This window comes from Narcine bancroftii, chromosome 4, assembly GCF_036971445.1.
Source record: "Narcine bancroftii isolate sNarBan1 chromosome 4, sNarBan1.hap1, whole genome shotgun sequence".
NCBI lineage: Eukaryota > Metazoa > Chordata > Chondrichthyes > Torpediniformes > Narcinidae > Narcine > Narcine bancroftii.
Genome location: NC_091472.1, coordinates 198622749 through 198637750, shown reverse-complemented (window position 1 = coordinate 198637750; position 15002 = coordinate 198622749).

The following is a 15002-nucleotide window of genomic DNA, read 5'->3' as shown; positions in this document are numbered from 1 at the left end:
GCCCTTTCCTGCTCACAGTGTCGAAGGCTTTGGTGAAGTCAACAAAGGTGATGTAGAGTCCTTTGTTTTGTTCTCTGCACTTTTCTTGGAGCTGTCTGAGGGCAAAGACCATGTCAGTTGGTCCTCTGTTTGCGCGAAAGCCGCACTGTGATTCTGGGAGAATATTCTCGGCGACACTAGGTATTATTCTATTTAGTAGAATCCTAGCGAAGATTTTGCCTGCAATGGAGAGCAACGTGATTCCCCTGTAGTTTGAGCAGTCTGATTTCTCGCCTTTGTTTTTGTACAGGGTGATGATGGTGGCATCACGAAGATCCTGAGGCAGTTTACCTTGGTCCCAACAAAGCTTGAAAAACTCATGCAGTTTGGCATGCAGAGTTTTGCCACCAGCCTTCCAGACTTCTGGGGGGATTCCATCCATACCTGCTGCTTTGCCACTTTTCAGTTGTTCGATTGCCTTATATGTCTCATCCAGGGTGGGAACCTCATCCAGCTCTAGCCTTAGGGGCTGTTGAGGGAGCTGGAGCAGGGCGGAATCTTGGACTGAGTGGTTGGCACTGAAAAGAGATTGGAAGTGTTCTGACCATCGGTTGAGGATGGAGATCTTGTCGCTGAGGAGGACTTTGCCGTCTGAGCTGCGCAGCGGGCTTTGGACTTGGGGTGAGGGGCCGTACACAGCCTTTAGAGCCTCGTAGAAACCCCTGAAGTCGCCAATGTCCGCGCTGAGCTGTGTTCGTTTGGTGAGGCTAGTCCACCACTCATTTTGGATCTCCCGGAGTTTGCGCTGAAGATGGCTGCATGCGCGACGGAAGGCTTGTTTCTTCTCTGGACAGGATGGCTTTGTAAGGTGAGCCTGGTGGGCAGCTCGCTTCTTTGCCAGCAGCTCCTGGATTTCCTGGCTGTTTTCGTCAAACCAGTCCTTGTTTTTTCCTGGAGGAGAAGCCCAGTACCTCTTCAGTGGATTGCAGTATGGTAGTCTTCAACTGATCCCAGAGGGTTTCAGGGGACGGGTCCGTGAGGCGGGTTGCAACGTAGAGCTTTGCTTTGAGGTTTGCCTGGAAGTTTCCTCTCGCTTCGTCTGACTGCAGGTTTCCAACATTGAACCTCTTTCTGGGGGCTTTATTGTTCCTGGGCTTTGGCTTGAAGTGAAGGTTGAGCTTGCAGCGAACCAGCCAGTGGTCAGTGTGGCATTCCGCGCGAGGCATGACCCAGGTGTGGAGCACATCTTGTTTGTCACTTTCTCGCACCAGGATGTAGTCCAGGAGGTGCCAGTGTTTGGATCGGGGATGCATCCAGGTGGTCTTAAGGCTGTCCCTCTGCTGAAAAAGGGTGTTTGTAATGACAAGTCGCTGTTCTGCGCAGAGCTCCAACAGGAGGCGCCCATTGTCATTGCACTTGCCGACGCCATGCTTGCCCAGGATTCCTGGCCAGGTTTCTGAGTCTTTGCCGACATGAGCGTTGAAGTCGCCCAGGATGACAACCTTGTCGGCTGTAGGGGTACGTTGGATGAGGTTGCGCAGGTCGGTGTAGAACTTGTTCTTTTCTGCTGGTTCCGCCTGGAGGGTTGGAGCATAGACACTGATGAGGGTGATGTGACGTTTGTTTTGAAGTGGGAGTCGCATGGACATGATTCGGTCCGAGAGGCCTGTCGGAAGGTTTTCGAGTTTGGAGGCAATGAAGCTCTTGACCATGAAGCCTACACCAGATAGGCATCGTTCATCCGAAGGCTTGCCAGACCAGTAGAGTGTGTAGCCCACACCGCGTTCTTGGAGGCTGCCTACATCTGCCAGGCGGACTTCACTGAGAGCGGCTATGTCGATGTCAAGTCTGAGGAGTTCATGTGCAATGAGGGCAGACCGACGTTCAGGTCGGTGGCTGTCAGCCTTGTCTAGCATGGTTCTGATGTTCCAGCATGCTAGCTTGAGTTTGTGAGCATCTTTTGAGGGGGAGGACGTGGAGGGGGAGGACATGGAGGGTTAGGATGTGGACCTGTCCTCGGGCCTGCGAAAAGGAGCTTTTAGGTGGAGTGCAGTGCGCGCAGTACTGGCCCCACCCTTTACACCCATGGTTCGTGTGCCGTGGCCAAGCAAGCTGGGACGTGGCAGCGAGGTCCTTGGGTCGTAGGTTTTATATCGGAGTGGCCTTCTCCTATGCAGGTTTCTTACCCGGGCTGGAGGGGCCTGCCTCCCCTCCTAGGTCGGTCCATACTGCCCGGACCGGGGCAGAAGCCGCCGCAGTTCACCCTGTGCCTGGATTGGGGCCGCCGCCTCCCACTCTCTGCCCGGATCGGGGCCGCCGCCGTCTACCCTTCGCCCGGACCGGGGCCGGGGCCTCTGCTGCTCTCCCTGTGCCCGGACTGGGGCCGCCGCCTCCCACTCCCTGTCCGGACCGGGGCCTCCGCCTGCCTCACTCGACCGAGGCCGGGGCCGCCGTCTCCCCCTTGCTCCTGCCCGTATCTGGGCCGCCGCCGTCTACCCTTCGCCCGGACCGGGGCCGGGACCGCTGCTGCTCTCCCTGTGCCTGGACTGGGGCCGCCGCCTCCCACTCCCTGCCCGGACCGGGGCCTCCGCCTGCTTCAAACGACCGAGGCCGGGGCCGCATGCGCACTTATTCAATTAACAAATAGTGTATTAAGATGGAGGAACATATTATAATTTCTCCATTTAATTAACAATCGGATCCAAGCCAAATAATTGTTCTTTTTACAGAGAACATTTGACATGAACCGTAGAACAATTCGCCCAACATAACTACGCCACGTTAGAGTTTAATTTTTCGTCGTGCACAAGTCACGTCTCCCTCTAGTTCTTGGATATTTCCATCCCATCCAGAAGCCACTACACATCTCTTCCTTCTCCATTACACCAGGCATCCGATTTCTCTCAGCAATAACTTTCTGCAGAATGTGTGCTGTGCATCAGATTTATATTATTCAAACATATTGAACACACATGTGACGTTTTACTCTGGATACATGTCCTACCTGGATGGCTTAATCATTCCTATGGGTTTATTTTCCTTATTTTGATGAAATTCCAAATTCAAATTTCACATTCATTCTCACATCACTGAAATTGTGTGCCATCCCGGCAGAATGTCTATTTAAAGTCAACTGTTAAACGTATTCTATAAGATATATATGCCCACAAAAGAGGTAAATGTAATAAAAAGAAAAAAAATAAACATACAGTTCAAAAAGTGAAAAAAGTATACGAATATTCACTAATTCTAATGGGCCAAGTAAGAGACCGTGTGAGTTTCTGATGTTGTTTGTTATTTAGGAATTGTAAAATTAGCAACTGTTCCTGAGCGTCATGGTATGTGTTCTGTAGCACCTACGTCTCCCAATGGCAGCGGCGAGAGAAGAAAATGCCCTCCGTGGTTTTTATCTCTGATGATTGCTGCTGATGTCTGAAGGCGGTGTTCGATGAAGGTGTTCCCTATGGTGGAGAGTTTTGCCTGCGTTGTACTTCGCTGTGCCCATTCCGTTTGCAGTGTTTCCACTGAGATATCGGTGCTCCTAAAACTGGACGATCTGAAGCAGGTCAGAAGACAATTGACTGCACATCTGTAGAGTTTTACCAAGGTTACTGAAAACATACGGAACTCCGCAAACTACTGATGAAGTCGTGTAGATGACAAGTTTTCTCCGTAGTTGCATTGATATGATGGTGGGGGAAAGATCGTGGAAGATATTGACTCCTAGGAATTTAAATTCACTTTCCCTCTGAATCCCAATGATCACTGGATTGTGAAACTGCAGCTGTCCTTTGCAAACATATACAGTCATCTCCTTGAATTTACTGAAATGGAGTGAGAGATTGTCATGCGTAAGCCTTCCTGTTATGTTAAGGGTAATTTTAAGAGCTACGAACTGCCAACCCAAGACATACATACAACGGGAGTTCTTATGCCTGTTCGCTGGTATTCGGCGCTGACTGAACGTTGCCATTATCTGCGGGACAACTACTATTAAATTGGTTATTTCTTCTTTTGCATTACGTTCCAATAAATACTACCCTCTTCTCATTGCTGCAGGATCTTGATCGGTTGAGGCAGTGTACAGAAAAATGTTTAGTAAAATGTACTGCAGAGGTATATGAGGTATTAACATTTTAATGGTCTAAAATCTGTTGTTAGTACAGAGTGAATAGTAGATATCTGGGGAATTCGCGGACCAGACAAATCGATTAACGCGAGTTAATTGTAACGTAGAATGCGTTGTCATAGGTCGATTTTGCAGTTCATATGTTTTGGCATATGGCCTTTTGTCAACAGAATATTGAGCACAGAGTTTGAAGGTTCATTTTACAAATGTTTAAGGCTTTATCTGGGAACAATAAGCCATAATGTGTTCGGGTTTGTTCAACGTTACACAGAACAAAATAATGTTAAAGCCCCATGCGAGTACACACGAGATTTTGAAGATGTGGCCAAAACTCAGCAGCCCGTGTAAAAGGAAGAGTTTCAACAAACTGATTCTCAATTCGTGGACCTCAGGAGAATCTGGCGCGATCTCATAGAGGTGTATTATCAGGGGAGTAATATAGTGGGTAAGGCAGAGATTCTTTAGAAGTCAAGAGGAATCGCTAACAAGAGGTCCTCAGATCACGGTGAAAGGAGAGTTACAAGAGGAATATCAAGTGGTTACCTTTTACTGAGAAGGTGGTGAGTGTATGTAACAAATTGCTGATGAAGTGCCCGAGACAGCTACGTTTGCAAAGTTGAATACGTGGGTGTTATTTGATTAGAGGTATATGGACTAAACACATTTGTAGAGGGGCTATGTTGGTTTGGGTGGAAAGGGTGTTTCGATGGGTTCGCACTCGGTCTGACAATGATTAAATGCCAGTCTAAAATTGAAACTCCACGAAGATGCAAAGTTGAGACAGCAAGAACATTCGGGAGACGAGGAGAATTACATCTGGTGTCAAATGGTGTGTTAAAAAATTATCAGGATTGACACTCTCATGAAGCGTCGCAAGATGGCAAAGGTAGAAGATAGTGGAAACACCTCTCCCCAACTGAATAATTATTGCCCGAATTATAAAGATACTTGGAACTTTTTCAACGTTGTAAGAAGTGGATTAAATCTTGATGACAGCAATAATAAAGAAAACAAAAGGTTAACTAGTGAAGTAATTGTCTTCTAAACGAGCAGATGGTGCACAAGAATTAAGGCGTACGTTCTTGAAAGATCCACGGGAGTCAATTGGAGCTGTTCCTCAGCAGCAGAAGATTGTACAGAGCATGTTGAGTAGAATGCAGTCGCCTTTCTTGGTTCGGGGACGCAAGATGGTGCCGGCACTATTAACCCTCCATGGAGTGGAGGGACATGAGTGCGAGGTCCGGTGCATGCCCGAAGGGGCCAAGGAGTGCATTAGCAATTTGCCCAGAGAAAAATACGATCACGTATGCGTGACCGGAGGCTGAGATGTGAGCAACTCAGTTTTGGAGGACACTCCATGATGTGTGTCGGGAGAGCTGGGCATGTGCAAAGATGCGATCTTGCGCACTATTCTCAACCGTGTCTGGAATGCGGGCGGGACTGGTCTCCACTGAGCCGACAAGGTCGGACCCGTGTGGGGGGTGGGGATCCAGACTTGCAGCCAGGCCGGCCCGCTGGGATATTAGCAGGTGAAAAGGAATAAGAAAGAAGAATGTTGGAAGAAGAAGAAGAAGAGTAAATAATAATTGAAACGGCTAAAAATATGGACGGTAGGCCTGAAATGTTTAAAACTATCCCTTTACAATCTTTTAAGACTATATCTGCTGGAGCTGAAGTTTTTAAACACTACATTAGAAGATATTGCTAAGCAAATGGAAAATGTGGTTTTTCAAATTAATCAAGAATGTTTAGGGGTCACTGCCTAATTTGATAATATGAAAGGAAAAATGAATAACATATGTGATGAAATTTCAACTCTAAAGATGGACGTTTCTGCAGTAAAAATTGATGGCAGTAAATATTTGAGGCAGTTGACACTGTTCAAGATAAGTTGAGGAAGGTTGAACAGTCTTTTTCTGACTGCAATGATAAGACGTAACGATATACAAGATTGATGGATTATATAGAGCATTCCATTACCGCGTGGGATATTCAGAAAAGAGAATTTCTGAAAAAAATGATCAATGTAAAATCAAAGTCAATGAAATAATCTTAAGATAGTAGGTCTTCCAGAAGATATTGAAGGAACAAGAACAGTAAAAAAAAAATTAGGAAATGGATAGCTAAAATTTTGGGTGCAGATGGATTGGAATTAGATCGAGCACATAAATTGATAAGTATAAAACCTTTTCAAGGTCAACCTCCATGGGAAATTCTTGTTCATTTTTTGCAGTACCCAGAAAAAGAAATGATTTTGTACCTTGCTGTACAATAATTTCCTCAAAATCAGGGTCATTTGATCATTCAGCCAAGAAGATTTTTTATGCTGATTTGAGTCAAAATATTATTAGGATGTGTCAAGAATTTAAACCTACTAAATCTGTACTGCAAAAAAAAACGCTTTTAGATCTTGGCAATATTTTCAGAATTATTATGATGCTTTAACTCTTGTCAATTCTTTGCCAGATAATCAGTCAAGTCATGATGTGCAGAAGCAGTCGATGGTGAATGTTTCTCAGGGAGGAATAGGTTGATATTGCTTTTTTACAAGAAACCCATTTAACTGAGAAAGAACATTCTAAGTTGAAAAGAGATTAGGCTGGACAGGTTATTGCATTGTCTTTCAATTCTAAAGTATGAGGGGTAGCCATTTTATAGGTAAAATATACCTTTTATGGTGGAATAATTCTGTGCCAATGTTGGTAGAGTATGGATAGTTAATTGTAAAATATTTTCAGAAGCTTGGACATTGATGAATGTTTATACACTGAGTGAAGATTATGAAAAATTTACAACTGAAACATTTTTGAATTTGAATCAGGTGAATGAGAATATTTTCGTACGTGGTGACTTCAATTGTTGTTTGGATCCTTTATTTGATAAACCTCCAAAAACTTTGAAGAAAACAAAAATGGCTAAGCGATTAGCTGCATTAATAAAAAAATTGAATCTGGTTGAAATTTGGAGACAATTGAATCTGACAGAGAATGTCTTCTAATTTCATTCTGCAAGACGTGATTGTTTTCTCTATAACTGATTTATTTCTCGTAACGACACAATTGCAAGGTAGAATTATGCATGCTGAATATAAAAGCAGAATTTTGTCCAATAATTCTTTGTCATTTAATACATTTATGGGTTCTGAGGTGATAGAAACTGCTTATCGTTGGAGATTCAAGGAGATACAACTAAAAAATGTCCTGAGTTTATTGATTATGTTAAGGAACATATTACATTCTTTTTGCAATCAAATGAGGATTCAGTACAAAGAAAGTTTATTTTATGGGATGCTCTGAAAGCCTATTTAAGGGGTCAGATATTTAGTTATTCTTCTAAAGTCAAGAAGCAATATTTGGCAGAAAGTCAAAATTTCCAAAAGGAGGCAGAGGATTTAGAGAAGAATTACAAAGGAATTGGAATGAAGATAAGAAGCCACATTTATCAAGATTGAAATTTCATTAGACCATTTAGCAAACTGGGGCGTGGCAAGATGGTGTAGAGCCCAGACGTGTAATCTCGACCTCTCTGGCCAGACTTTTAAGAACCAGTCTTTAACCTTTTGTTTTTAAGTTTAAACTTTTTAAAAACTTAGTTTAAAGTATTAAGGAGTTGTTATGACCACTAATGGCAAAGAGATTAAACCTCATGTACAGAAGAAACTACATTTTTGAGTGTTGAAGATTTGGGTCCTGGAAAAACTGCAGCTGAAAAATAAATGATTACTGCTCACCAGGAGAAGGATATCTCTGCAATTAATCGTTCTCAGGAGGAAAGTGCCTGTTTCCAAGAAGTGGATCCTGATTCTGGCAGTCTGCCAACAGTAGAGGGAGCTCACAGAAAAATGAATCAATTGTTTGAAACCACTCAGGCAGTACTTCAATCTGAAGAGCTTGATCTTATCCATGAGTTCTTGAAACAACAGCGAGTTATGAGGGGAGACCAGCATCAACCCCTTGAGGAAATCGGGGTGTCATCATTGGGAGTTCAAACACGCAGTAAAACTGTTAAAATGCCTGCTGTTGAGCTGCAGCAGGAGTTGCAGTTATCTGGTTCTGACCCTATGTTAAAGAAAACAGGGTCGGGTCTTTCAGAACTACAAGTTAACCTGTTAAGTACCGTTACTCAGCCGATATTGCAAGTTAGCTCAAATGAAAGATAGTATGAGGTCAGAATTCTTTACAGTTAATGCATGAATGGAAGTATTTTCTGAAGATTTAAAAAGATTTCAGTCTGCTTTTTTGGAATGTAAACAGCAAGTGGCCTCTAATACAGAAAAAGTGATGGAGGTGGAAAAATCTGTTAAAAAATTGCGAGAACGTGAAAAGGAGTTAGAGGGAAAAGTAGATTATTTGGAAAATCAAAGTAGAAGGAACAATGTAAAGATTGTTGGTTTGCCGGAAGGTATGGAAGGTCAAAACCCTCTTCGTTTTTTTTTTACAGAATGGATCCCACAAATAATGGGACAAGAATTTTTCTCTGGATGCTTGGTATTGGAAAGACCTCATAGAGCCTTAAGAAGAAGGCCTCCATCTGATTAATCACCGAGACTCATGATAATTCGATGCTTGAATTATTTGGACAGAGAAACGATACTTCATCTAGCAGTGCAAAATGCGAGACAACGACAAGCTCCATTAATGATTCAGAATAGTAGAGTTTTTTATCCTGATTTGAGTCAACAGGTTATTCAGCATCGGTGTCAATTTAATCCAGTTAAAGAAGTTCTGTTGCATAAGGCTAGCAGTCTACTTCTCCTTATCCGGAAGTGTTGAAGGTGTTTTGTGGAGACTTTCAATCTCGTTTTTTTGAGAATGAGTGTGAAGCAATGATTTTTGCTGATTCGTTGCCAGATGTACGAGGACCAAGAAGTCATCCACCATTGTCTCCTAAAGAAAAATCTGGTTGTTCTGTAAATGGAAGAAATGGGAGAAATGGGAATTGAAAGAATCTAATTTCTCCTGAAATGGGGTCATCGAGTTTGGAATCTCTTGGATGAATAGAAGAACTTACGTATTCTTACTTTATTTTTCTGTCATTATGATATCTTGTTGTTATTTGTTGTTTGGCTGGGAAGGGAGGGATTTGAACTATGTTCTATTAGTCATCAGCCACTGGTGAGTGATCCACACCCAAGTTTGGTTTAGGGATTACTAATTTTTGGTAGTTTTTTTTTCTGGGGGGGGTGGTTTATGTTATCTTTTTCTCTATTTTTTATTTGTATTTTATTTAGACTTTAATTTGTGGTTTCTTTTTCTCCTATTGGAGGGCCTATTTACATTACTTTGAGTTTTTATATATAGATATTATTAGTTCTTAGTAATATTAGTGGATTTGTCAAAGTTGAGGTTTGCAACTTTTAATGTTCGAGGTTTAAATGCACCGATTAAGTGTAAATGCATTTTGGCGTATATTAAGAAAAATAAAAATTGATCTCGCTTTTTTAATGTAGTTTTCATGAATCAGATTTGTGTTTTAGATGTGGTAACGCTGTTGGAACATTTTTCACGCGGTTTGGTCATCTACAATCTTTTTGGAATAAAGTACAACTATTTGTGGAATACCTGTATAAGATGAAGATACTTTTAAATCCGACAGAAATTTTATTGGGTAATTTGCAACCTTTTAAAGGTCTGGGATTATAAAGATTTCAACTTGCTTTTGTATATTTAGCATTATCTGTAGCAAAAACAAAATGTATTGTTTGTACGTGGAAAGATACGAATATGATTGATGTTAATAGATGGCATATGAGATGAAATATGATTTAAAAATTGAAAAAATCACGTATGTATGTTTTGCGTGATAACGATAGTTTTTTTTAATTAATGTGGTTGTTATATTGAGAATATTTACATTTTGATTTACATTGATTAGATCTTAAAATGTATGCTTAATTTTTTTTCTTTATGTCTCTCAGGAGAGTTGGCTGGAAAGGGGGGTTCTTTTTTTCCCTTTTTTCTTTTATATGCATAAAATATATCGTTCATGTTTAGTTTATTGTTATATATGTTACTTATCTGTATTTGGAATAAATAAATAAAGTTAAAAAAACATTTAGCAAACTTATAAATAGATAGAAAACTATACAAAGATTTAAACAACTTTATTATGTGTTAGTGGAAAGAGCCCATAGAATTTTGGCCTGACAGTTAAAGACTGAACAAATCTCCAGGACAATAAATGCAGTAAGGAAAAATTTGATGGTTACCTTTAAACCCCAGGAGATTAATAATGAATTTCGTTAATTCTATCAAGAATTATATGCTTCTGGGATCATTAAGGATAATAAATGAATCGAATATTTTCTGGCTAATTTTGATTTACATTCAATGAATGAGAAAGATGTGAATGAATTTGCTAGATTTCTTTTACTGATCTAGTGCTTAATGGAGTATTACAAACTATACCCAGTTGGAAATCTCCAGGAGAAGATGGATTTACATAGAGGTTTATAATGTATCCTATGATATATTACTTCCTGGGTTTACAGATGTGTTGAAGCAAGCTACTTAAATGGGATTGTTCCCAGAGTCTTTCTCTGGGAAAAAAGACAGACCTCCTCTGAAAGTGTCCTCATATAGACAGAATTATTTACTACAAAATTGTAGCTAATGCATTAGCTAATAGAGTTGCCAAATATTTTCCACAATTGGTAAATGTAGATCAAGTGGGTTTTATTAAGAATAGATATCCAGCCAATAATATTGTTAAATTAGTTACAATAATTAATGCATCAAGAAAGCAACTAATACAACCAGTGATAGTAGCATTTGAGGCTGAAATAGCTTTTGATAATGTTGTGTGGAATTGTTTATTTAAAGTGATAGAAAGATTTAAATTTGGACTACTCATTTCTGATTGGGTAAAGGATTTATATAAAAACACTTCTGCTAGGGTGGTGACAAATGGAAAGTTGTCATCTGCATTATTTTTGCTAGATCAACTAGACAGGGCTGCACATTGTAACCGGCCTAATTTGCATTGGTTATAGAACCATTGTCTCAAGTTTTTAAACAGGATGCTAATATTAAGGGAATTAAATTTTGTGAGGAAGAGTATAAAATTAACCTGTTTGCTGATGATGTGTTAATATATTTGGCACATCCTAGAAACTCCCTGGGGAAACTTCAGAATCATTTGAAACAAAATGGAGAAATGTTTGGTTATAAAGTTAACTGGGATAAGGGTGAGATATTACCAATTTCTGATGAGGATTATTCGGATTGTGAACAGATTACGAAATTTATCTGATCTAATAAAATTAAATATTTAGGTGTAACGATGAATTCTGCCTCTCAAAATATATATAAATTTAATTACATACCTCGATTAAATAAGATTAAGTTTGATTTCAATAGATGTAAAAACTTGCCTTTAATTTTAATGGAAAGGGTAAATTACATTAAAATGAATATATTCAATATCTTTTCTTATCTCTTCCTTGTTCAATACCACATATTCGTTTCAAGGAATTTAATGCGGCAGTATGGTTATTTTTATGGAATAGGCCAATAATCAAGAGTTTCTTTACAAACATTGACATGGAGATATGAGTTAGATGGACTTCAATTACCAATTTTCAGAATTATTATGAAACAGCACAATTAAAATTCATTAATAAGATGCTTGATATTGATCATCCTCCAATATGGGCTAAAGTTAAATTGGCACAGATTTCTGAATTTAATGTACATCATTTGGAATCCTTATTATTGACAAAAGTAGAAGTTGGCAGTACTCAGGCATTTGATGGAGATCTGGTATAAAAGAGATCAAAATATAGGAACTAAAGGTAAATTTTCAGCTAAGTCTCCGTTATCTCAGAATAAAATAATTTCTTTCTCGGTGAATAATCCTTATTTGAAAGCTTTGGAATTGAAGGACATTAAATTGGTAGAGGATGGTATTGAGGCAGGTGTGTTTCTTTCTTTTGCTAGACTTAGACAAACATTTGTGATATTAGCATGTTCTTTATTTGCCTATTATCAAGTACGTCCGTTTTTACTGGAATACATTGGACTGGATTTGTTATTACTAAACTAAATTTGAGGTTTTAATTGTTGGTAGTGAGGAAACGTGTTTATTTCTGAGATGTATGCATTGTTGTAAGAGGAGATTATTAAAATAGACATATAAAACGAAGACTAAGTGAGAGATGGATCTATTAATTTACTATCTCATGAGGAATGGACGAATATGTGTACAGATAGTGTAACGAAAATAATTAATGTAAGATATAAAAAGGTTCCTATTTCCTTGTTACATCGAAAACACTTATCTGGGTAATTAGAATTAGGTCCATTCAATGTATGTGGAGTATAATATAATTGATGAAGAAAATTATATTGAACCATTTTATATCAAGCATTAACTGTATTTGTAACATTTTCTTGGCACGATTTTGAGCATATTTCCTCCTGAATTTGTATATTTAAATCATTCTCCCATCGTAAATCTGATGCATATAACCTTTTTTTGGGGGTTCTCGCAATTTTATCAACATATTGGTAAGAAGTCTATTGATAATAAACATATCCATTATTATATCTTCAAATTGATTTTGTTTTGTGAGTCACAAATTTGTTACTAATATTGTTTTTAAATATGGTTTTAATTAACAAAATCAAAAATTTGAAATACTTTGTATAATATATATCTCTTTTAATTTCCAAAAAATTAAAAAAAATATTTTATCCTCTATATTCTTTAACTATACTAAATAAAATTAAAAAAGAATTATTCAAAGTGAAAGGAATGTTGATTTTGTTCAACAACATTCTAGGTAGTTAATAATATTTAATCCATCTCTCCACATGAATCTCATTCTATATTTTCAAAATATGTTTTAAAATTGGTACCTCAATTTTTCCGTTAAGCAATTCATTATTCCATTTATACAAAATTTGTTCCAAGATAGTTTCTCCAATTTTATTCATTTCAATCTGAACCCAATCTGTTTTCTCACCCATTCGATAACAGGAGGTCAAAAATCTTAACTGAGTTACTGTATAGTAATTTTTTGCACTCCCTGATCAAATTGCCATGTTAAACTTTCAAGAACAATTCTTGACATTTTACCTTTCCAAATAAATTCTAATATAATTTTATAAAAATCTAAAAAAAATGTTTCTGACTCATGAATGGGTAATTATTAAAATAAATAAATATTGAATTCACGGATCAATATTCTTCTTAATACAATTCACCCATCTGTTAACATTATTAGCAATTCTTTCCTTCTTATCATTTTTATGATAGCGCTGAACAATTAATGTCAATAATTTATTTATATTTCCACCGATTTTCATAGAGAAACATTTAATTGTTTCTTTTTACCACTTCAATTTTGTTCATCCCTTATATTGTGAATAATCAATATCACCTCACTTTTGTCAGCATTAACTTATAAACCGATACGAATCCATTTTCTATTCATCATGTATTCAATGATATTTCTGGTCTTGTTAAATATACTATAACATCATCCACAAACAAACTAATTTTATGCTTTTTATTCACTAACTCATATCCCTTAATTTCTTTATCACTTCTAATTATATTTGGAACAAAAGAAATGAAACAATCCATTTTCCATCAGGGAAATTATTCGTCTCGGAGAAGAGGGACGTGGCGACGACGACTTTCTTCTTTTTCTGTCCCTTACCATTTTGATTTTAAGTGTTTTTTTTCAGTGTTTCTTCAGTTTATCGCGAAGGTTGTTGAGGTCACCCCTATTTGTGTTTTGTATATTTGTATAATTTTTAAAGCTTTACTTGCATGTATTGGGGCATGGGGTGAGTTTGGGGGATAGGAGGGAGAAACTGACTCTGCGTTAAATGCAAGTTTTGAAAGAAACTACTGATGGATGAAGGAGACTTTGAAAATCAAAAATTTAATATTCAAAGAATAGTAGAGAGTGCCTAACACTGCTCAACATATTCTGAGTGTGCCTGGTTTAAATATCTGTGCGTCAGGGGTGGATTCTTTCAGGGGTTGCATGTCTCAGACCACGTATAGAGTCGAGACGAGGTATATTGAGGTCTTTATCTGAATGAGTGCCAATTGCAGCTAGCCTCCGATCTGGCCTCACTGATTGGCATTCCCAATAATGCGAGGATAATTATGATTCTGATTATTACCCAGCCTCTTCAACTCCTCTCTTTACCGGGACTGAGTCGCCATGAAAATAAATGTTTTAGTGCAGCAGCTAACAGTCCTCAATAATAACCAACGTCGTTTCCTGGATGATAAAAGAAGACTTCCACGACATTTGTCATTCATAGGAGTATCAGGCTACAGGAGTGAACAATTTCGAACATCACAGACCTCCTCCTGCTCTCCGTTTCCGGGTCAGGGCGGTGTGCCCCTTTGCTCTGACCTGTTAGCCCATGGTGTAACAGAAAAGTGACTAAAATATTTTTGACTGTCAGACAATTACAGAGCAGGATAACAATGGAAGCGATAGATGGAGTCAAAGCCACAGCGAAGAATGAAATCGGACCCGTCCTGGTTCAGTGGAATAGCTTGGTTTGACAACTAGGAGACATGTCGATAAATTATCCATTCACATAAATGAAGTACATTTGCACGTTTATCAGACAGAGCAGAACGCCAGTTGTGGCCAGAACCACATCCGCTGTTTTCCCGGTGCAATATTTGGTTTCCATCTTCTGGCAACAAATAACAACAAATCGATCAAAGGTGACCGTGATGATGAATCAGACAGAAAAGTCGGTGGCGGCACTTCGCATCGCAAGGACAGCACTCCAGACAGGCGTGATGTACAAGAAATACCCTGTAAATTAATGATATTTCAGCCGACTCAGAGGGTCCTCAGTGATGCATATCTGCCGCGGCCATGGCCACCAGATAGTGAACGGTGCAAGAGGAAAGG